Below are 24,712 nucleotides of genomic sequence, written 5' to 3'. Positions count from 1 at the left end.
ATTTGAACACCGCTAATATTTGGCACCAAATCAAGCAGCTGTGTGCGCGTCTACGTATCTACATGTTAAATATCTACATGTTATGTATCTACATGTTATGTTTCTACATGTTATGTATCTACATGTCCACAACAGGGGAGCTAGTTTACTTATGTGAGTAGCGTATGTGTGTTTGCGAGAATGTCAACGTGTTGGCTGAGTGCCGTCAGTGAGTGAGTGGGCGAGTAAAGAGAGAGAGAGAGGTAGCCTGTGCACTGCGCAGTAGAGTGATGAAAGGGTCCGGTTGTGTCCTGCAAAACTAATAGTAAATCAACCAAAAATGTCACGAATCGGCGGCCTCGTCATTCTGACTCGAAAGCGGAGCTTAGCAGACCCACTGGCGGGTAGAGTGAATGGTGTTGCCCCGACGAAAACATCCGCCCTCGAGGGAACGTCTCCCCTGTGCGCCTTGACTAAGGTCTGCATAGGAGCCGAACAGCAGGACAGGTGTAACAACAACATTTTTATCTGTCACTCTTTTTAACTCCTTGGGCAGATCTAAATGCGTATTATTTAAATGTTTACCTATGTTTGAAGCAGAGGTGGCAATACTAATCGCCACAAGCAGCACTTGCATAGCGGCGCTTCCCTGTTTAAAGCGCCACCTTTATCGTTCGTTTTGAAGCCCAAATACCTCCATATTGCGCTTCAAGCACCCCCTTTTTTAACCAGTAGAATTGCAGGTTTTTGCCATTCTTCCACACCACGATGTTATTGCTTGTATGCCTTTTGTGTGTGCGTTTTGACACAATCAACATCATACGCCTCGGCTCTGAAGTCACCACCGCACAGCGGCATTCGGATGAAACAACGGTGCCGGTATTTTTCAAAGGTAGTATAGTACCGATTTCAATTGATTAGTATTGCGGTACTTCATTAGTACCGGTATACCGTACAACCCTAACGGGGATACAGTAGACCACAGGATCTGATTTGATTCTTAAGGTTTGTTTGGGTCAACTACCCTGATTAGATGAAAGGGGAAAAGTACATATTATCTTTCTCTAATCAGCTTCCATAAAGAGCCATTGACTGTTTGACAGCTATTATTCAAGAGGGTTCTCGTATTACCACTTACAAGTGGCAGCGCTGGTTTTCTCACATAGATTACAGTATCTTTTACACCTGTTTGGTCAGTTTAGTTCAGTTCAATTATAACACAGAGGGTGTAAAAAAACAAAAATCAACTGAATAAATAATTAACTGTCAAATGATTAATCATGATTAATCATGATTAATCACCATTTCAGGATTGACATTTTCACTGTATTGTGTTCTAAATATCAGAATTGCTACTGACAGTTTGGTTATGTTTGGGTTTTCCTGTGTTTTTGTGTTTAGGATCACTTCCTGTCCTGGTGCTCTTGTTTTGTCAGTGTTTCCTGTTTGGTCTTTGTGTTTTGAAGCATCTTTACCAGCTGTTCCATGTCCTGTCAGCCTACCTGTTCCTCGTTTAATTAGTTCTACCTGGGTCCCTCCTTCAGTGCTGGATCATTCTACTTTTGAGACTGATGCTTCGTGTGATGTTTTTGTTTGTTCCATGCTTCCTTGTGATTATAAAGTTTGTTTTACTTGCATTTCCGCCTGTTATTCTCTGCATCCTTGTGGTCACACTGCAAGCAACATTCACCAGATCCTCGACACTAAAGAGAAAGATAAATGACAGGTCACAATTATATCAATTTACTTATATATATATATATATATATATATATATATATATATATATATATATATATATATATATATATATATATATATATATATATATATATATATGTATATACCGTATTTTCCGCACTATAAGGCGCACCTAAAAACCTCCAATTTTGTCAAAAGCTGACAGTGCGCCTTATAATCCGGTGCGCCTTATATATGGACCAATATTGAGCCACAACAAACCTAAACTTCATTTTCATAAAGTTTAGGTCTCGCAACTACGGTAAGCAGCCGCCAACTTATTTTTCCCCCGTAGAAGAAGAAGAAGCGCGCGGTGCATGCTGGGATATATGACTGCGCGAGGCGTGCCGTTTTGATTTCCATTTGTTTGTTTATGTAAAGACCCCAAATGGTTCCTATTAAGAGACACGCTTACGACGCACTTAAGACGATCAGTCACGCAGTAGAACACGTGAATAGAGCAGCAGCGACACTGAATCCATTAATGACGACTTCGGCGAGACGGAGCGGGGCATGTTGGATGCCTAATCCGCCCAACTGTTTAATTCGGACACTGAAGAAGAAGAATTTGAGGGATTCGTGGATGAGGAATAACTTCATAAAGTGAGCTTTACATGTTTATTTTGTGTGTTGTGTTGTGTGACATTAACGTTTGAGCAACATTGAGTTATTGATATATTGTTATTGCTCTGCACTATTTCGAGTTTTACTATATTGTGATAGCGCTAACGTTTGATTTACCGTAACAGTATCACTGTTTTTTACGTGTTTATTGAATCAGGGAAAAGTTCCCCTCCACTATGTGACATAAATGTTTCACTACATGTTATACCTCGCTGTTAAAAGATAAACAAAACACCACGTCACTGACTTTATCTCGGGGAAAATAATAAAACAGCTGTTTATTCATTTTGGGAGTGAACAGAGTTGTCAGATTTGTAATCTATTAATAAAGTTTGACTGACCTATCTGACTGTTTTGTTGACATTCCCTTTGTAGCAAGCTCCATCTAATGGATGCATAGGTGCGCCTTATAATCCGGTGCGCCTTATATATGAACAGAGTTTTGAAATATGCTATTCTTTGAAGGTGCGCCTTATAATCCGATGCGCCTTATAGTGCGGAAAATACGGTACATATCCCTTGGCAAGTTTCATTGCAATAAGGCGCTTTTAGTAGCCATCCACAAGCTTCTGGCAAGCTTCTGGTTGAATTTTTGACCACTCCTCTTGACAAAATTGGTGCAATTCAGCTAAATGTGTTGGTTTTCTGACATGGACTTGTTTCTTCAGCATTGTCCACACGTTTAAGTCAGGACTTTGGGAAGGCCATTCTAAAACCTTAATTCTAGCCATTCCTTTACCACTTTTGACGTGTGTTTGGGGTCATTGTCCTGTTGGAACACCCAACTGCGCCCAAGACCCAACCTCCGGGCTGATGATTTTAGGTTGTCCCGAAGAATTTGGAGGTAATCCTCCTTTTTCATTGTCCCATTTACTCTCTGTAAAGCACCAGTTCCATTGGCAGCAAAACAGGCCCAGAGGATAATACTACCACCACATTCTTGACAGTAGGCCTGGTGTTCCTGGGATTAAAGGCCTCACATTTTCTCCTCCAAACATATTGCTGGGTATTGTGGCCAAACAGCTCAATTTTTTTTCCATCTGACCACAGAACTTTCCTCCAGAAGGTTTTTGTGTCCATGTGATCAGCAGCAAACTTTAGACGAGCCTTAAGGTGTTGCTTGTGGAGCAAGGGCTGACACCTGTGTTCCAGCAGCTTCCAATTCATTGCAGACCTGCTTTTTGGTGCTTCTCGGTCGACTCGATTTGACTTGATTAGGGCTGTCAAAGTTAACGCGTTAGCTATAAGGTCCTTTCAAGGCGATCAATTTTTAACACGCATTTAATGTTTTTGACCCTCGGCCCATTCTGTAGTTTGGGGAAATAGTATTTGGCGTGTAGTTACTGTTGAGCCACAGGCTCGAAAATAGCTAGCAGAACTGCAGAAAGAAAGGGAGACCTTATGGGAATCTCAGATCCAAAGCCATTGCAAGTTGTACGCCGGACAAGACAAGACAATTTTACCCTTGCGGGACCGGTACGTTTCAGAGACGGTATAGTACCAAAAAATATTCATTAGTATCGCGGTACTATACCAATACCGGTATACTGGACAACCCTACTGCAGGCATGCCTGGATAATCGCTACACAATATTACAAAACCCAAAACCAGTGAAGTTGGTACGTTGTGTAATTCGTAAATAAAAACAGAATACAATGATTTGCAAATCCCTTTCAACTTATATTCAATTGAATAGACTGCAAAGACAAGATATTTAATGTTCGAACTGAGAAACTTTTTTTTTTTGTAAATAATCATTAACTTAGAATTTAATGGCAGCAACACATTGCAAAAAAGTTGGCAGAGGGGCATTTTTACCACTGTGTTACATGGCCTTTCCTTTTAACAACACTCAGTAAACGTTTGGGAACTGAGGAGATCAATTTTTGAAGCTTTCCAGGTGGAATTATTTCCCATTCTTGCTTGATGTACAGCTTAAGTTGTTCAACAGTCCGAGGTCTCCGTTGTGGTATTTTAGGCTTCATATTGTGCCACACATTTTCAATGGGATACAGGTCTGGACTACAGGCAGGCCAGTCTAGTACCCGCACTCTTTTACTATGAAGCCACCCTGCTGTAACACGTGCAGAATGTGGCTTGGCATTGTCTTGCTGAAATAAGCAGGGGCGTCCATGGTAACGTTGCTTAGATGGCAACATATGTTGCTCCAAAACCTGTATGTACCTTTCAGCATTAATGGTGCCTTCACAGATGTGTAAGTTACCCATGTCTTGGGCACTAATACACCCCCATACCATCACAGATGCTGGCTTTTCAACTTTGCGCCTATAACAATCCGGATGGTTCTTTTTCTCTTTGTTCCTTAAGACACGACGTCTACAGTTTCCAAAAACAATTTGAAATGTGGACTCTACAGACCGCAGAACACTTTTCCACTTTGAATCAGTCCATCTTAGATGAGCTCGGGCCCAGCGAAGCCGGCGGAGTTTCTGGGTGTTGTTGATAAATGGCTTTCGCTTTACATAGTAGTGTTTTAACTTGCACTTGCAGATGTAGCGACAAACTGTAGTTACTGACAGTGGTTTTCTGAAGTGTTCCTGAGCCAATGTGGTGATATCCTATATAAACAGATGTCGCTTTTTGATGCAGTACTGCCTGAGGGATCAAAGGTCCGTAATATCATCGCTTACGTGCAGTGATTTCTCCAGATTCTCTGAATCTTTTGAAGACCGTAGATGGTGAAATCCCTAAATTCCTTGCAATACCTCATTGAGAAATGTTCTTAAACTGTTCGACAATTTGCTCAGGCATTTGTTGACAAAGTGGTGACCCTCGCCCCATCCTTGTTTGTGAATGACAGAGCATTTCATGGAAGCTGCTTTTATACCCAATCATGGCACCCACCTGTTCCCAATTAGCCTGTTCACCTGTGGGATGTTCCAAATAAGTGTTTGATGAGCATTCCTCAACTTTCTCAGTCTTTTTTGCCACTTGTGCCAGCTTTTTTGAAACATGTTGCAGGCATCAAATTCCAAATGAGCTAATATTTGCAAAAAATAACAAAGTTTTCCAGTTGGAACGATAAGTATCTTGTCTTTGCAGACTACTCAATTGAATATAAGTTGAAAAAGATTTGCAAATCATTGTATTGTGTTTTTATTTACCATTTACACAACGTGCCAACTTCACTGGTTTTGGGTTTTGGAGAATTCTAAAATGCAGAGAAAAGAGGTACATATTTGCTGCATTTTTCAAAATGTCACAGGTAGGAGGAGCATGAAATGAATTTGCAGTAAATGAGTGCATGCAAACCAAGTCATTATGTGTGCTCTAAGGGTTAAATTAACGTTTAAATGAACAACAATAAACTTTAAACAATAGAATAGAAAACATTTTTTACAAACAATATTATCTTATTATTGTATGTTTATAAATTATTTATTGTAAATAAATAGTTTGTGGCTTTGTGATCAAAATAGGTAAATACGCATTTTAGGCAAATAACGCATTAAATAAATATACTTAAGTAAAATAATCGAATCCAGCCATGTGCACGAATGCATGGCTTGAATCTTCAGCAAATAAGTATATTGCACCTGGCAGTGTTTTCTTAAGAACTGTGCCCCTCGGACAGGTATGAACTTTAATGAAAGGCAGGTTATTTGACCCTGTGATCTAGTGGATGTGAACAGGACCTGAGAGAATGTAAGATACGCTCAGTCTGATGAACAAAAGCGCAGGTGGTGGCCTTTCAGCCTCTGTAGAAGGTTGACTGAAGGTCATGTTCAGCTGGGAGAAAAACCAAAAAAGCATTTGTCTCAGACCTCTTTGTGTTGAACTTGTGAAAACTACGCTAGCCTGTAATACTGTCACTTGTTGGGTTGCGTTTTTCCAATACAAAAACAAGATACATCCTTCTTTTGCGATGGTCGGTTTTAGTTTGAAAACCACAAACTAATGACCTCATTAATCGTGCTTAAATGGGACCAGATGTGACCACGATAACAAGATGCTGACGCCAGGCCTTTTATCCATAGACTTATCAGATTACATTTTTTATTATTTATAGCAGGGGTGTCAACAGTGTGGCCCGGAGGCCAATTGCGGCCCGCAGCTAATGTTTTAAAGGCCCACGGCACATTCTAAAAATACTATTAAATTGAACAAAAACATAACAAAAGTGGAATAAAAAAAGCTTACAGGTTGTGGAGGGAGATGTGGCCAGCGCTGCCTGCAGGAGCAAAGGTCACCGCCTCTGTCCATGGTGCCGAGGACAGAGCACCATCGCTGACGGCGAGACACAGCTGGCAGGTGATTAGATTTCACAGGTGGTACGTGTTAATCTCATCATCTGTTGTCTTTAACAGTAAGCGGCCGGGAGCAGGAGGGGAGAGAGGATACGGACGTGACCAAAAATTCACGTTCTGCTGGAGAAAGAGTTGGACTCAAATCTATGCACGTTAAAAACTTTGCTAAAACTGCACGCTTGGCTCTTGTGCCGTGTCTACAGTGGAGCTGCTTGGAGGCAACTTCCACACAGGTGAAATGTAATTTACAAAAAGTTGCAATGTTGACTAATAAAACAAAGCTGTGTTTTTTTTCTTTAAAACGGTCATTTCTCAAAACATAATATTGAATCAAAATCAATGTTTTTTATGGACTATAGACCTATCCAAGGCTCCGATTGCTTCACATCAAATAATCCACTTTGAAAAATATTTTTTGTGGAAAATGTTGTATATTTTGTGTGTTTGCCATAAAAAAAACATAGTTTTCTTTGACAAAAAGGGCAGAAAACAAACAAACAAAAAAACAACATTAAAAAAAACAACAACTTAGAATTGACGGATATATCTGGAGTTGATGTAGACTCTAGAGCAGTGGTTCTTAACCTGGGTTCGATCGAACCCTAGGGGTTCGGTGAGTCGGGCTCAGGGGTTCGGCGGAGGTCAAGACACACCCGACTCATCGTGTACATAAAAACTTCTCCTAATCGGCGTATTATGAACACCCCCCAAACGATGTTCCCTCTAATTTTCCGTCTGATTTGCATGTGTGTAATTTATTGTGAGTTTATGCACTGTGTTGGTTTTGTTCTTTGAACAAGGTGATGTTCATGCACGGTTCATTTAGTGCACCAGTCAAAAAACATATTGTGGAGGTATCCTCCCAGTGGGTTCTTGCTGATCACACACGTGAGCTGGAGACCGGCGTTCCGGGTTTAACAAAGTGTTATTTTTCATTAAAGATCTAGCACGATACTCGACTTTCCAGTCCACTACTCCGTGTTCCGCGTGCTTCCGTCTCTCCAAGCCCTCCTCTTCCTCCTGCTCCCGGCCGCTACTGATAAGAATAACGGGTGATTAGACAACTAGCCCCAGCTGGGCAATCTAATCAGCTGTCAGCTGTGTTCCAGAAAGCGCGCCGACCACGCCCCCCCTCCACTCATATACTGTAACTTTGTCTTGAATTTGAAAAAAATAACATTTTATTTTTCACTAAAGGGTTCGGTGAATGCGCATATGAAACTGGTGGGGTTCAGTACCTCCAACAAGGTTAAGAACCACTGCTCCAGAGATTAAAGCGTTAAATAAATAATGTATGTATGCCCTGGCACACCTTTATCATCATTTCATTACCGTAGCAAAACACTTTTTATACTTTTATACTGAAATAAATACACCTACAACTTGAAGCATCTTCTGCAGGCTATCTATGCAACAGTATATCGACTTAAACTAATATTTCCAAATGACTCACATAGTAGAGACAGTAGAGAAGAAGCAAGACTGCTTATTCAACCACTACTTTTGTAGTACTTGCATGCCAATCTAGAATAAAACTAGTTTGTTTCTTCATGTGACAATTTTAGTCATATATTATTCAACATTTGAACAAAATGCTTAATATCAGCTAAAATAATAACACACAATAAGGTTAGTGTCAAATGTACGTACTGAAATATTCATGGAATGCAGTTCGTGTTGTGAATTTAGTTTTTGAGATGCTCTGCGATAATAAATAATTTTTAGAAGTGCTTTCAAGACAACAAAGATGCTGTGTCTGTCTAATTTTAGTCGATTAAAATGTTGAGGAATTTAGTCGACTAAAACTAAATTAATTTACATGATTAAAATATGAGTAAAAATAAAATACATTTGCCAAAAGACTGACTAAAACAAAACAAAAAAACTGCTGTTAAAGTTAAGGGTTAGCCCAAACCCAAATCTTCAATGTTTACTTTCAAACTAGTAAAAAGAACATTTATATCATGTGCTGCCATCTGTGTCAGTAGATATGTTCACATTTCAGTCTACAAGGCTTCAACTTCGAACTCGAGAAAACGTCCATCCATTTTCTACCGCTTGTCCCTTTCGGGGTCGCGGGGTGTGCTGGAGCCTATCTCAGCTGCATTCGGGCGGAAGGCGGGGTACACCCTGGACAAGTCGCCACCTCATCGCAGGGCCAACACCGATAGACAGACAACATTCACACTCACATTCACACACTAAGGCCAATTTAGTGTTGCCAATCAACCTATCAGGAGGGAGGAAGCTGGAGTACCCGGAGGGAACCCACGCAGTCACGGGCCGAACATGCAAACTCCACACAGAAAGATCCCGAGCTCAGGATCGAACCCAGGACTAGAGAAATAATGTTGCAACAAATTGTATATGATTTTTTATGTTTTACCCACATGCACACATCAACTACAACCGTACACCAAGAACCATTTGAAAATAGCTACTAAAAATAATCAAGTTACTCACAAGTTACTCAATACTTGAATAGTTTTTTGCGGGATACTTACCTACTCTTATTCAAGTTATTATTTTGATGACTACTTTTTACTTTTACTTGAATCACAGTATACCAGTATTAGTATAGTACGGCGATACTAATGAATCATATTCGGTACTATACCGCCTCTGAAAAGTACTGGTCCGCCACCCAACCCCCCACTCCGACCCCAGTCGTCGTCACGTCGTGTCATTGCTGTTTTACGAGCAGATGAGCATGTTCGGCAGCGCACAGTCACGATGTACTTACAAAATAAAGTAAGTTTCTTACAAGTATCATCCCTGCAGGACGAGGAATAGCTAAACATGCTTCACTACACACCGTAGCTCACCGGCGTCAACATGTAAACAAACGCCATTGGTGGATCTACACCTAACATCCACTGTAATGATACCAAGTAGAGTAGCGTATCTAGTCGATGCTGCTATGATTACGTCAATATTTTTTGGCATCACAACATCTTCTTTTGTTTTGTTTTTTATGTATATAATATTTATAAACTCAGGAAATACGTTTCTGGACACATGAGGACTTAGAATATGACCAATGTATGATCCTGTAACTACTTGGTATCGGATTGATACCCAAATTTGTGGTATCATCCAAAACTAATGTAAAGTATCAAACAACAGAAGAATAAGTGATTATAGAATTTTAACAGAAGGGTAGATAAAACATGTTAAAAGAGAAAACAAGCAGATATTAACAGTAAATGAACAAGTAGTTTAATAATTCATTTTCTACCACTTGTCCTTAATAATTTTGACAAAATAATAGAATGTAAAATGACACAATTTGTTAGTGCATACGTCAGCAGCTAAATTAGGAGCCTTTGTTTGTTTACTTACTAATACAAGACAAGTTGTCTTGTATGTTCACTATTTTATTTAAGGACAAACTTGCAAAAAAAAACATATGTTTAATGTACCGTAAGATTTTTTGTTTGAAAAAAAATGCCAATAATGCAATTTTTTTTGGTCCCCTTTAATTAGAAAAGTATCGAAAAGTACTGAAAAGTAACAAAATAATTGGTCTCTGGACAACACTAAGTCATAGCATTCTAAAGTAACGGTACTCTTACTTGAGTACAATGTTTGGGTACTCTACCCACCACTGATTATATCAAAGGATAAACCCTATAGGCAAAGTCTGCAGTAATCCATACTAGTAATCTATGGATCCAAGTCTATGTAATCCATACTACCCAAAACAGAGAGCAAGGAATTACTTTGGTCTTCTGTGTGATTTCACATTTACTTTGCTCACTCAGGCTTCCTTATTGCTGCCTCACCCCTATTTCCAATTGCTGCTGTTGGCTTTGCTCCCCACTGTGCCATCAGAATACTGCTCATCGGGACAGACAGAGCAATTCCAGGGTGAGTTGTGTGAAAATAGGGACTTTAACTGGAGTAGGTTGGAGAAAATGGCTTCTTCTGTCCTTTTGTATTTGGTATGGCTGAGGTGGATACCCGGTCACACTGGTGCAACCGCTGACATTAATTCACATCCAAAGACCTTGTTGTGTCTTGTGAACAGGCCCACTGCTTGTTATCAATTATGCAACAGTCAATAAATGCCTTGGGATTCACACACATCAATAACCAATACACGCTGAGTGTGTGTCACAAAGATAAAGAAAATTCTTCCAAGTCAAGATCTGAGGGTTTTTTTTTAAAGCAATTGCAATGATGCCCCTATCTGTGAGTTCTTCAACTGAAGCTATGTCTACACTAAGCCGGATAACCCCTTAAACGAATAATTATTTAGCCTAAGTCCCGTTTCAGCCACACTAAACTATCGTTTAAGGTCCCTGACAATTTTTTACACGGGTAAGTGCGCCGTGTATTTCTTGAATCTCCGGCTCTTAGCTTTGTATGGACTCATTGATCGTTCACAAACTGAGTTCGGAGAGGAAGTGACGCCAGAAAGAACGCGCCACAGCCAGCTTAACAATAAAGCGGTTTCGTAACTCGAAGGTAACCAACTCATTCCGTCTGTACAGACGTTTGTGGAAATCACACATGAATACCTTAAGAGAAAGCGATTGCAGCTATTTAGGATACAACACTTCTCAGACGACAAGAGAACTTTCGAATATCCAGGTCAGCTGTGATTCTACTTACCAAAAAACTTTGTCCATTTGTCGAAGGAGTTTCAACGAGAATGCGCGCTTCCGTGGATGTGATAAAAAAGGTAGCGTGTGCTTTGTAGTACCTGGCCGTCGTGAGAAGACTACGGAAAACGGCGAATGCTTTTGGGCTGGCAAAGCAGACTGTATCAGTTATTGTCCGCCATGTATGTCGCGGACTCAACGTCTAGGTCCAGAGTATATAAAGTCACCAAAAACAAATGGACAATGAAGGTGAAGGCAAAAGAGTGAGGAGTGTCCTGACCAGATATCTAGATCCCTAGATTCATCCATCCATCCATCCATTTTCTACCGCTTATTCCCTTCGGGGTCGCTACAATCGAGCGGAAGGCGGTGTACACCCTGGACAAGTCACCCCCTCATCGCAGGGCCAACACTGATAGACAGACAACATTCACACTCACATTCACACACTAGGGCCAATTTTAGTGTTGCCAATCAACCTATCCCCAGGTGCATGTCTTTGGAGGTGGCAGGAAGCCGGCGTACCCGGAAGGAACCCACGCAGTCACGGGGAGAACATGCAAACTCCACACAGAAAGATCCCGAGCTCAGGACTGAACCCGGGACCTTTGTATTGTGAGGCAGACGCACTAACGCCTCTGCCACCGTGCTGCCCAGATCCCTAGATTGATTGTTGTAAAATGTTCTGTATCACATTGTTCACGTGTCTAATAAATATTTGATTAATTTATGATGGCACATGTGTGATTCACTACAATAGGGCCCCATAGCACACTGGATTCCAGTTAATTGAAATACCACAACACTGGATATTGTTCAGATAAGTTAAATTGAAGAACTCGCACACTAAGCAACACTGGAGGCGACTATGACATTTTCCGCGCATGCGTACTAGGTCGCGTTGCGCAGGCTGACGGAGGGGGCGAGGGGGTCTTTAACAACCTTTAGGATAGGATAGGTCTTTATTGTCATTGCACAAGTACAACAAAACTTTGTTTTCAGCACAAACCCGTTCAAGATTAGACAAACAAACATTGTACAGGGTTACAGAACAGGAACGCTGATGGGTCTCCACAAGGCGCCCTGTAAAAGATGGGAAAAAGGTAAACGCTGGGGAAGGATGAGTAAAAAAATACAATCGAGACTGGGCTCCTAAGGGGGCCCAGTCTGGAGTGGGAAAAAAACCTCCATAGCAAAGCACATATACAGTGGGGCAAAAAAGTATTTAGTCAGCCACCCATTGATTGTCAATGGGTGGCTGACTAAATACTTTTTTGCCCCACTGTACATATTACAACGTACATCTCGAGATATCTAGCAACAGAGGGGAGGGAGTGGGGGGCCATGGGGGCAGGCCGCAGCTCTCAGGCGCTGACCATCCTTCTATCACCCCTATGGGATTTGTGTCAAGGGCGTTGGATGGGGTATGTATGTGTTGCGTATATTTTTGTGGATGCATGTGTGTGTGTAATCCTGCCGCATGTCTCTGTTCCGCGGCCTTGATGTCGTGCAGCCGATAAGTCCAAAGTCAACAACAACAGGTGTGTGTCCATGAGAGACAAGAAGGGGGTTTGTTGTGTCTTCGCCGCACTGTCCTTCGGGAGAGTCTCGAAGCCAGGGAAAGAATCCAAGTTAGAATGTTTTGTATACGAGTGAAAATAAAATGTGCTTTTCACTCTAAATTTTCTATGACTGATCCTCAAAAACCTGCGGGGCAGACAGTCCGATGTGATCCAAAATCACAAGAGTGTCCACAGTTCTTCCCGCATCCTCCAATCATTAGTGGCAGCTTTGGGGTACTTTCGAGGACTGCCAGCAACTTCCAATTTGTGGACAATCCAGAGCAACGCGTACTCCAATCAGCAAGAGGTCCTGTTGTCAAAATTCCGACTGGGTAGATATCTTCATGTCCTTGACTGGAAGGCTCGCCAGGCACGCGGCACTCCTTCTTCTCCCAAGAGTCCGTCATGTGTCCAGCAACAACCGCTCCGTCACGACAAGCAGGTTCCCCCCAAACCCAAGATCTTGTCAATTTTGTTGAGGCCAGTTAAATAATTCCAATGTTTAGATTTGGAGAGCAGTGCAAAAAGAGGCAACAAAAAAGTTAAGACAAGACAAGACAAAGAAGCAAGCAGGAGAGATAAGGGAGAGGGAAGGGGAGCGTCCGCCCTCGATGAGTGCCATAGAGAAATATCATCTCACATTGTGTTTGGCTGCCGCACATTCTTTACCATCTATTGCATTGATAACAGAGGAAATTACCAACGCAATAGATGGTAAAGAATGCGCGGCCGCAGTATTCATGGACTTAACAAAAGCATTCGACACAATTAATCATGATATTTTAATACAAAAATTAGAACGATATGGCATCAGAGGTTTGGTATTGAACTGGGTAAGAAGCTATCTAACCAACAGGAAGCAATATGTGAAGATGGGTGAAAATATGTCAACACGGCTAGATATATCCTGTGGTGTACCGCAGGGATCAATACTGGGACCAAGATTGTTTAATCTTTATATAAACGACATTTTTTTATTTGCAGACGACACAACTGCTTTTTGTTCAGGAGAGAACACACAGAAGATAATACAAATAATAACAGAAGAAATGAACAAATTAAAAAGATGGTTTGACAAAAACAGACTATCTTTGAATCTCAGTAAAACTAAAATAATGCTATTTGGTAATAGTAGAAAAGAGCATCATACACAAATACAAATAGACAGAGTAGACATCGAAAGGGTAAAAAAAACAGATTTTTGGGAGTATTAATAGATGATAAAATTAACTGGAAATCTCATATACAAAACATACAACATAAGGTGGCAAAAAATATTTCAATAATGAATAAAACAAAACACGTCCTGGGCCAAAAATCACTTCATATTCTCTACTGCTCGCTAGTGTTACCATATCTGAGTTATTGTGCAGAAATATGGGGAAATAACTACAAATGTGCGCTACATTCGCTAACCGTGTTACAAAAAAGATCAGTTAGAATAATACATAATGTTGGACATAGAGAACATACAAAGCCTTTATTTATTAAGTCAAAAATATTCAAATTCGGTGATTTGGTAAAATTGCAAACAGCTAAAATGATGTACAAAGCAAACTATATGTTAGGATCCGCTGCACGGATCACAGTTTGTTTACTTTTTAGTGTCACGTGTGTTTTCAGCACCTTGTTTTTGTTTCTGTTGCCATGACGGCAGATTGTGCTCACCTGCCTCTGGTTAGCGTTCGAGACGGGCACCTGTTGCCCGAGCGCTAATCAGAGGGCTATTTAGTCTTTGCCCGGGCCTCACTCGGCCTGGCTTGCTAATTTGCTTTTATGCAATAGCTAACGACTTCTTCGATTCCTGCTAGCTTTCATGCTATATTATTTTTGCTTGCTAGCTCCCATGCTAGTCCCTTTGTTTTTGTCTTTTGTGCTATGTACACGTCTTTGTTTTTTCCCTGCTATGATTTATTTGCTTAAATAAATCATTTTCCTACCTGCACGCTGTGTCCGAAGCCGTCTGCATCCCTGGGTGAACGATCGCGCACCACGATGCGACCAGGTCGTCAAACTATAACCTGCTACCAAAGAATGTACAACAATTCTTCTCAACTAAAGAGGAGAAATATAACCTTAGAGGAAAAAAATAATTTAAAACATTTATATGTACGTGCAACACTTAAAACTTTTAGCATATCAGTATGTGGAATTAAATTATGGAATGGATTAAGTAAAGAAGTTAAAAATTGTACTGATATGATCCAGTTAAAGAGGTTGTTCAAAATAATAGTGCTTACAAAGCACAAAGAAGAAGAATTATGAGAATTACTTCCAACCTTATTGAAAATAAGATATTCTTCATCTCAGTATGTTAATAATGACTGAATTAATTAATTACATATTACAAAACTGTTGTGTATACTAATTCATAGATGTTATTTTATTATATAAAAAGGTCAGTAAATGATTCTATATAATTGTAAACGCTTTGAAGTGGGAAAGGGGTAGGATTAAATAAGCTTTGCTTCTTCCTACTCCTTTTCGGGCATGATGTAAAATGAAATGATATGAAATTGTGTGATGTATTATGATGTAAGTGTGTTCATGTTCGAAATAAACTAAAGAAAGAAAGAAAGGATAAGGTTAGGTGGGATTTACCCTGGATAACCTTAGGTGCCTGAGGTGCAGGACTGTTGGGCTCCACTGGAAATTATGGTTATGATTATGATGTTAATTCATTTAAAAAACGAATACAATTACAATATGATACATGACATTTGCAGTTTATCATTGCAGCGTGTCCAAAGGCGAGTAGGAAGAAGCACAGCTTAATCCTATGTCACGAACACGCATCAGGTAAGAGTCTTTCAAGAATCACCAATAGCACAAAGACGCGCTGCAAAAAAGCAGGAGCCTGGCTTGACGTACGCCTTATGCCAGGGGTGTCCAAAGTGCGGCCTGGGGGCCATTTGCGGCCAGCAGCTAATTGTTTACCGGCCCGCCACACATTCTGGAAATGCTATTGCAAAAATAAACATTACAAAAAGTGGAATGAGGTGATATCTAACTAGAAAAAGTTGCAATGTTGACACAAAGCTGCCATGCAGGCTGTTTTTTTTCTTTTGTCTATCTTTATTTTTCTTTTTTTGCCATTGCTTAAAAAAAATTAAATCAATGTTATAATGAATTATTGACCTATTCAAGGCTCCAATTATTTCAAATATTTCACTTTAAAATGTTTTATGTGGGAAATATTGCATATATTGTGTGGTTGCCATACAAAAACATTGTTTTCTTTGACAAAAGAGCATAAAACAAACAAAATAATAGTTCAAACGTAAAATTGAAAGAAGCTGAAGTTGAGCTCGTAACTTAAGTGTTGAAAGTAAAAAAAAAACTAATACAAATGTATCACTTTGAGTGGGGCACCTTTTGGATCCTAAATATATTTAATGGGATTTTATTTATCTTTTCACTGTGATTACTCAAAAATAACAATGAATTAATATCAATGGTGTCTTGCATTATTGATGTTTTTAAGGCTCTAATTACTTCACATCAAACATTGCTTTCTGAATGTTTTGGGCAGTGGGGGAAATACTGCATATTTCAGTTTTATTATATAAAACAATGTTGTCTTGACAGAGAAGGCCTAAAACCTTTTTGGTTTTTAAAATGTTATACCAACCTGAAGTTGATATACTGTAGAGATTTACTGTAAGCGTCAAATAAAAAAAATAAAAACATTATTTGACTTGTTTTTAACATTTTAATGACTTAGACCCTTTATGGTCCCCGGGAGCCCTAAAAGGAAAAAAAAAAAAAAATCCATGTATTTTGTTATGATTTGAAAATGAAAACTATCAAAATGGCCCCCGCAGGCTTTAATTTTTCCGTGTGTGGCCCTCAGTGGAAAAAGTTTGGACACCCCTGCCTTTTGCAAAGTAGTATAGCAAATACCTGGCCGGTTTGCAATGACAAACATAAACACCTTTGTCGGACAATCCTCCAGCCCTGACTACTGGCATAATACAGCTCTCTGATTAGCAATGGTGAGTCTCCTGATCGCTAACCACAGGCAGGTGAGGTAACCAGCGCTCAGTGAGTCAGGCAAGAAGTGGAACGGAGAGTAAAAGTGCTGGAAAGGAAACTAAGAGAGAAAATGCAAAACTAGGAATCACAACTTAACCCTTTTCTTTTAACCTCTTAAGGCCCAAGCTGTTTGTTTACATGCTTTTTTTATTTCTCTTTGCTATTTGGGCTTATTGGACCCTAATTAGAATAAAAACTAAACATCATATTTTGATATGATGTACTCAGTCCATAAGTACACAAACGTGTACTTCATGTGTAGCGACATGCTAATTCTTATTTTTACACTTTTTTTCCCCCAAATTCCATTGTATGTTATACTCTTCTGACACCACCAGATGGCAGTATAAGTGTCCACATAAGTGGCATAAGACCCCAATTCAGTAGTGTACACAATGTTGGAAATAAGAGCTAAAAAGATGCTGTCCACGCATGTGGCCACTAAACCTTTAGAAGTTGTTAATAGCAATTTCTAACGCATATGTTTGTATGAGTGTTGTACCGCTACCAAAATGTATTTCGGTACTTTTCTAAATAAAGGGGACCACAAAAAATAGCATTATTGGCTTTATTTTAACAAAAAAATCTTACGGTACATTAAACATATGTTTCTTATTGCAATTTTGTCCATAAATTAAATAGTGAACATACAAGACAACTTGTCTTTTTGTTTATTGTTTATAGTTTCTGTCCTTGTGCAAGTTTTGTTTCAATAGTCAAGTTTGTTCTCCGCCATTGTGCGCGCCTTTCGTTTGTTCTTTTTTGATAGTGTTAAATAAAATATGTTCTCACATTCACGCCTTGCCCGCGCCAACTTTCCGTTGCATTCCGGGAAAACAAAACACCCCAAGGACCAAGTCTTGACAGTTTTTTAGTAGTAAGTAAGCAAACAAAGGCTGCTGACATATGCAGTAACATATTGTGTCATTTTCCATTCTATTATTGTGTCAAAATTATTAAGGACAAGTGGTAGAAAATGAATTATTAATCTACTTGTTCATTTACTGTTAATATCGGCTTACTCTCTCTTTTAGTATGTTCTATCTTAAAATGTAATAATCACTTATTATTCTGTTGTTTGGATACTTTACATTAGTTTTGGATGATACCACAAATTTGGGTATCAATCCGATACAGAGTAGTTACAGGATCATACATTGGTCATATTCTAAGTCCTCATGTGTCCTGAGTTTATAAACATAATATACATTTTTAAAAAACGCAAAAAAGATTTTGTGATGCTAAAAAATATCGATGTAATCATAGAGGCATCGACTAGATACGCTCCTGTACTTGGTATCATTACAGTGGATTTCAGGTGGAGATCCATCAATGGCGTTTGTTTACATTCTGACGCCGGTGAGCTACGGTGTGTAGCGAAGCATGTTTAGCTATTCCTCGTCCTGCAGGGATGATACTTGTAAGAAACGTACTTTATATGTCACCATGGAGGTGAGGATTAGTGATTTAGAAGTAACTAAAACACTGCAGGATGCAGCTGGACTTAATTGTCTTAGAGCACCTCTTCCTGAGGGCATTTCAGTGTTATAACTTCACCTTTATCGATAGATCATAATACAAAATGCATCCGTTCTCCCTTTTCTGTCTACACACTGTGTCTGCTTGTAAGTACTCCGTGATTGTGTGCTGCCGAACATGTACAGGTACTTCTTAGAGGCGGTATAGTACCGAATATGATTCATTAGTGTCGCGGTACTATAGCAATATATACCGTACAACCCTAGTTTGTACTCAATCTGTACCACAACAGTGAATGAATAAGTAAATGAGTAAGAAAATAAACAATGAGTAAGTACAATTTTGATACATATATAAACAATAAATAAAGTTATAGTTAAGTAATGTATGAGTTACATAATGAGATGCATAAGATTATGTAATTTTTCAATAAAGTTCAAGATGTGTATCAGGGTTCTTCTTTGTACTTTGTAAACATTTCGGGCCTGATCTACCGAAGGTTTGCGTGTAGTAAAACGCACATAGCTGATCTACTAAACGTGTGCAAAGAGGATTGCGTCTGCTAAATGAGCCGATAAGGAGCGCAATCCATTTAGCGTCTCTGTCTTCATTAATATCCAGAAAATATGCTGATCATCAGAATTCCCACAATGCTTGGGAGTAAGATGCAAATATATTAAACAGCACGGGCAATATGATTTATCAACACTGATCACCGTTTTGCGAGCGCTATTTTGCCTTTTTAATTTAACATATCTGAAAAGTACATGCAAACTGTCACAGTTAATAATAATAATAATAATGGTTTAGATTTTATATTGCGCTTTTCTATTATTAGATACTCAAAGCGCTCACAGAGAAGTGGGAACCCATCATTAATTCACACCTGGTGGTGGTAAGCTACATTTGTAGCCACAGCTGCCCTGGGGTAGACTGACGGGAGCGTGGCTGCCAGTTTGCGCCTACGACCCCTCCGACCACCACCTATCATTCATTCATCATTCATTCACCAGTGTGAGCGGCACCGGGGGCAAGGGTGAAGTGTCCTGCCCAAGGACACAACGGCAGCGATTTGGATGTCAAGAGACGGGGAGCGAACCTGCAACCCTCAGGTTTCTGGCACGGCCGCTCTACCCACTACGCCATACCGCCCCCTGACAACAGTTGCACACGTTGCTGTGAGAAAGGAGGTGCTCATGCTGCAAAGACACACGATGGAAAGATAATCTTCCGTCCTATGTGTCAACATATTTAGACTGTCAAAAATAAATATTAGCTGCAATTTTCTTGCTGCATGCTGAGTGACTTAAGGCAGGGGTGTCCAAACTTTTTCCACTGAGGGCTGCACACTGAAAAATCAAAGCAAGCAGGGGCCATTTTGATATTTTTTTATTTTAAAAACCAATACAATATATGTATAAAAAATATACATTAAGGCCTCCACTCAGGCTTGATCCCGGGGACCCCAAAGGGTTTTGGTCCAAAAAATATTTAAAATGTGTCATTATTCAGTATTATTATCTCTAGATCAACATTAGGTCTATCTGTCAATATAACGTTTTTAAAGATTTAAGTCGTATGCTCTTTTTGTCAAAGAAAACCCTGTTTTCTTATGGAAAAACACAAAATATGCAATATTTTCACCCAATAACTTTTTTAAGAGGAATATTTCAGATTGTATAATAATTGGAGCCTTAAAAATGTTAATAACTCATAACACCATTGATTTTAATTCATTATTATTTTTTGAGCAATGACACTTAAAAACAAATCACACAAAAATTATTGGGGAACCAAAAGGGTCCTACTCATTAAAGTGTTAAAAATAAATTATAAATTTTTTTTACTGTTTACTTTTAACACAATAATCTCCAGATCAACTTCAGATCTATCCGTCAATTATACGTTGTATTGTTGTTTATGTTTTTTGTTTGTTCGTTTTAGGCCCTTCTTTAAAAAAATAAATAAAAAAAGCTACATTTTGTATATGGCAAACACAAAATATGCAACATTTTCCCAAAAAAATATCTCAAAGTGCAATATTTAATGTGACGTAATTGGAGCCTGGGATAGGTCAATAATTCATAATAACATTGATTTTGATTCATTATTATTTTTTAAAGAAAGAAACCGCCTGCATGGCAGCTTTGTGTTATTAGAGTAAACATTGCAACATTTTCTTGTTACATTTCACCTGTTTTGTCTTTCATACCACTTTTTATGTTTTTAATCGTATTTTAAAATGGGCCGTGGGGCCATTAAAAAATGACCTGCGGGCTGCAAATGGCCCCCAGGCCGCACTTTGGACATCCCTGACTTAAGGGGTTGGTTAAAACATCGTGTTTCAACCTTTTTTCAGCCAAGGCACATTTTGTGCGTTGAAAAAATGTGGAGGCACACCACCAGCAGAAATCATTAAAAAACAAAACTCAGTTGACAGTAAAAAGTCGTTGTCGCAATTGTTGGATATGACTTTAAACCATAACCAAGCATGCATCACTATAGCTCTTGTCTCAAAGTAGGTGTACTGTCACCACCTGTCACATCACGCCCTGACTTATTTGGAGTTTTTTGCTGTTTTCCTGTGTGTAGTGTTTTAGTTCTTGTCTTGCGCTCCTATTTTGGTGGCTTTTTCTCTTTTTTTTTCCTGTAGCAGTTTCATGTCTTCCTTTGAGCGATATTTCCCGCATCTACTTTGTTTTAGCAATCAAGAAGATTTCAGTTGTTTTTATCCTTCTTTGTGGGGACATTGTTGATTGTCATGTCATGTTCTGATTTACAAACCCCGTTTCCATATGAGTTGGGAAATTGTGTTAGATGTAAATATAAACGGAATACAATGATTTGCAAATCATTTTCAACCCATATTCAGTTGAATATGCTACAAAGACAACATATTTGATATTCAAACTGATAAACATTTTTTTTTTTGCAAATAATCATTAACTTTAGAATTTGATGCCAGCAACACGTGACAAAGAAGTTGGGAAAGGTGGCAATAAATACTGATAAAGTTGAGGAATGCTCATCAAACACTTATTTGGAACATCCCACAGGTGAACAGGCAAATTGGGAACAGGTGGGTGCCATGATTGGGTTTAAAAGTAAATTCCATGAAATGCTCAGTCATTCACAAACAAGGATGGGGCGAGGGTCACCACTTTGTCAACAAATGCGTGAGCAAATTGTTGAACAGTTTAAGAAAAACCTTTCTCAACCAGCTATTGCAAGGAATTTAGGGATTTCACCATCTACGGTCCGTAATATCATCAAAGGGTTCAGAGAATCTGGAGAACTCACTGCACGTAAGCAGCTAAGCTCGTGACCTTCGATTCCTCAGGCTGTACTGCATCAACAAGCGACATCAGTGTGTAAAGGATATCACCACATGGGCTCAGGAACACTTCATAAACCCACTGTCAGTAACTACAGTTGGTCGCTACATCTGTAAGTGCAAGTTAAAACTCTCCTATGCAAGGCGAAAACCATTTATCAACAACACCCAGAAACGCAGTCGGCTTGGCTGGGCCTGAGCTCATCTAAGATGGACTGATACAAAGTGGAAAAGTGTTCTGTGGTCTGACGAGTCCACATTTCAAATTGTTTTTGGAAACTGTGGACGTTGTGTACTCCGGACCGAAGAGGAAAAGAACCATCTGGATTGTTATAGGCGCAAAGTTGAAAAGTCAGCATCTGATGGTATGGGGGTGTATTAGTGCCCAAGACATGGGTAACTTACACATCTGTGAAGGCGCCATTAATGCTGAAAGGTACATACAGGTTTTGGAGCAACATATGTTGCCATCCAAGCAACGTTACCATGGACGCCCCTGCTTATTTCAGCAAGACAATGCCAAGCCATGTGTTGCATCAACGTGGCTTCATAGCAAAAGAGTGCGGGTACTAGACTGGCCTGCCTGTAGTCCAGATCTGTCTCCATTGAAAATGTGTGGCGCATTATGAAGCCTAAAATACCACAACGGAGACCCCCGGACTGTTGAACAACTTAAGCTGTACATCAAGCAAGAATGAGAAAGAATTCCACCTGAGAAGCTTCAAAAATGTGTCTCCTCAGTTCCCAAATGTTTACTGAGTGTTGTTAAAAGGAAAGGCCATGTAACACAGTGGTGAACATGCCCTTTCCCAACTACTTTGGCACGTGTTGCAGCCATGAAATTCTAAGTTAATTATTATTTGCAAAAAAAAAAAAAAAGTTTATGAGTTTGAACATCAAATATCTTCTCTTTGTAGTGCATTCAACTGAATATGGGTTGAAAAGGATTTGCAAATCATTGTATTCCGGTTATATTTACATCTAACGCAATTTCCCAACTCATATGGAAACGGGGTTTGTACATTGTGGACGCCGTCTTTGCTCCACAGTAAGTCTTTGCTGTCGTCCAGCATTCTGTTTTTGTTTACTTTGTAGCCAGTTCAGTTTTAGTTTTGTTCTGCATAGCCTTCCCTAAGATTCAATGCCTTTTCTTAGGGGCACTCACCTTTTGTTTATTTTTGGTTTAAGCATTAAACAACTTTTTACCTGCACCCTGCCTCCCGCTGTTTCCGACATCTACAAAGCAATTAGCTACAGGCTGCCACCTAGGGCCGGCGTGGCAAAGTTGGTAGAGTGGCCGTGTCAGCAATCGGAGGGTTGCTGGTTACTGGGGTTCAATCCCCACCTTCTACCATCCTAGTCATGTCTGTTGTGTCTTTGGGCAAGACACTTCACCCTTGCTCCTGATGGCTGCTGGTTAGCGCCTTGCATGGCAGCTCCCGCCATCAGTGTGTGAATGTGTGTGTGAATGTGGAAATACTGTCAAATACGCTTTGAGTACCTTGAAGGTAGAAAAGCGCTATACAAGTATAACCCATTTATCATTTATTATTTACTGATATGGAAGAGTATTACACCGTTACTCTGCCGAGCTCTAGACAGCACCGACACTTAACAACAACAGACTATAATTACTGGTTTGCAAAAAATATTTTTAACCCAAATAGGTGAAATTAGATAATCTCCCACGGCACACCAGACTGTATCTCACGGCACACTAGTGGTTGAAAAACACTGGGTTAAAACATTCAATTAAGGCTTTCTAGTGTCTGTTGGCATTTTTATTTTAAAAGTAGTTTTTCCATTAAAAAATATATTATACCGTATTTTCCAGAACATAGGGTGCACACGATTATAAGGCGCACTACCGATGAGCGGGTCTATTCAGGTGTATTTTCGTACAAAAGGCGCACCGGATTATAGGGCGCAGTAAAGGAGTCATATTATTATTATTTTTTTCTAAATGTAAAACACTTCCTTGTGGTCTACATAACACGTAATGGTGGTTCTTTGGTCAAAATGTTGCATAGATTATGTTTTACAGATCATCTTCAAGCCGCTTTCTGACAGTCGCTTCAGGATGCGCCGTTTTGTGGGCGGTCTTATTTACGTGGCTCACCTTGGGCAGCGTCTTTTCGCCGTAATTTTTTTTGTAGCGGTGTAGCGTGCAAGGACGGGAGTGGGAGAAGTGTCAAAACATGGAGCTAACTGTTTTAATGACATTCAGACTTTACTTCAATCAATAATGGAGCAGCATCTCCTCATCCGTGGCTCACTAGTGCAATAACAACACCAGAAATGAGTCCAGTGAAAAACCGTCTGACCGGAACTCTCCAATAATTAAAGTTCCTTGGGTAAATAATGTGAACTCACTATACCGGTATGTTTTAGCGCTTTCATGGCGAATTTACTGACAGATATAAGTAAGAACTTTACACTACTTTATATTAGAAATGGCAACAGCGGAGGATGAATGTCACATAACAAGATAGAGAATAAGAAAAAGCTTATCGACTACGGGGTCGACAGGGACTACAAAGGCGAATTTTTAATTTTCAGGACTTATGCAGATCTTAAATACAGATCAGCAGGTACCAGAAGGTAAGAAAAGTTGCTTTTGCATAATATTGCAAAACACGCCAGATAATATGTCATACCTTATACACACACCATAATAATACTCGTATGTTGAAGCACCTCCCATCTGAAAAGATGTCTTTCGTTATTCATTTTCTTGCATTCGAGTCATTCCAGAGGCACGAACGTGCTGCAGTGAAAAATGTTTATGTTGTCTAGATTGCAATTCAGAAAAGGTGTTACACATTATAAATGGGGGCTGCTGGTTCAACACACCACAAACGGGTAAGAGCATCCTTTTATAATTTTATAGCTGCTGGAAGGGTAACTGCACATTTTTTAAAATTTTGCCTATCGTTCAAAATCATTATGAAAAACATGACGACGGATGGATTTTTTCTTATATTGCGTTCCAAATATTAAATACATGGAAATAATAGTCCCCTTACAGCGGAGCCAAAAGGGAGCTCCACTATTTTGCCCATAAAATCCAATACATAACCATT

General features: G+C 39.6%; 1 long non-coding RNA gene across 1 annotated transcript in view; it reads right to left on the bottom strand.

The window, feature by feature from the left end:
* Nucleotides 1-1,345: 1,345 nt before the first annotated feature.
* Nucleotides 1,346-24,712, bottom strand: part of LOC133634927 (uncharacterized) — a 152,367-nt gene continuing 129,000 nt past the window's right edge. Inside the window, exon 4 of the long non-coding RNA XR_009821992.1 lies at nt 1,346-1,682. This is a non-coding gene — a long non-coding RNA (uncharacterized LOC133634927). The remainder of the gene's footprint in view (nt 1,683-24,712) is intronic.

This window comes from Entelurus aequoreus, linkage group LG19, assembly GCF_033978785.1.
Source record: "Entelurus aequoreus isolate RoL-2023_Sb linkage group LG19, RoL_Eaeq_v1.1, whole genome shotgun sequence".
NCBI classification, from domain to species: domain Eukaryota; kingdom Metazoa; phylum Chordata; class Actinopteri; order Syngnathiformes; family Syngnathidae; genus Entelurus; species Entelurus aequoreus.
The sequence above is the reverse complement of the archived record's forward strand: the minus strand, read 5'-3'. Positions and strand labels throughout refer to the sequence as shown.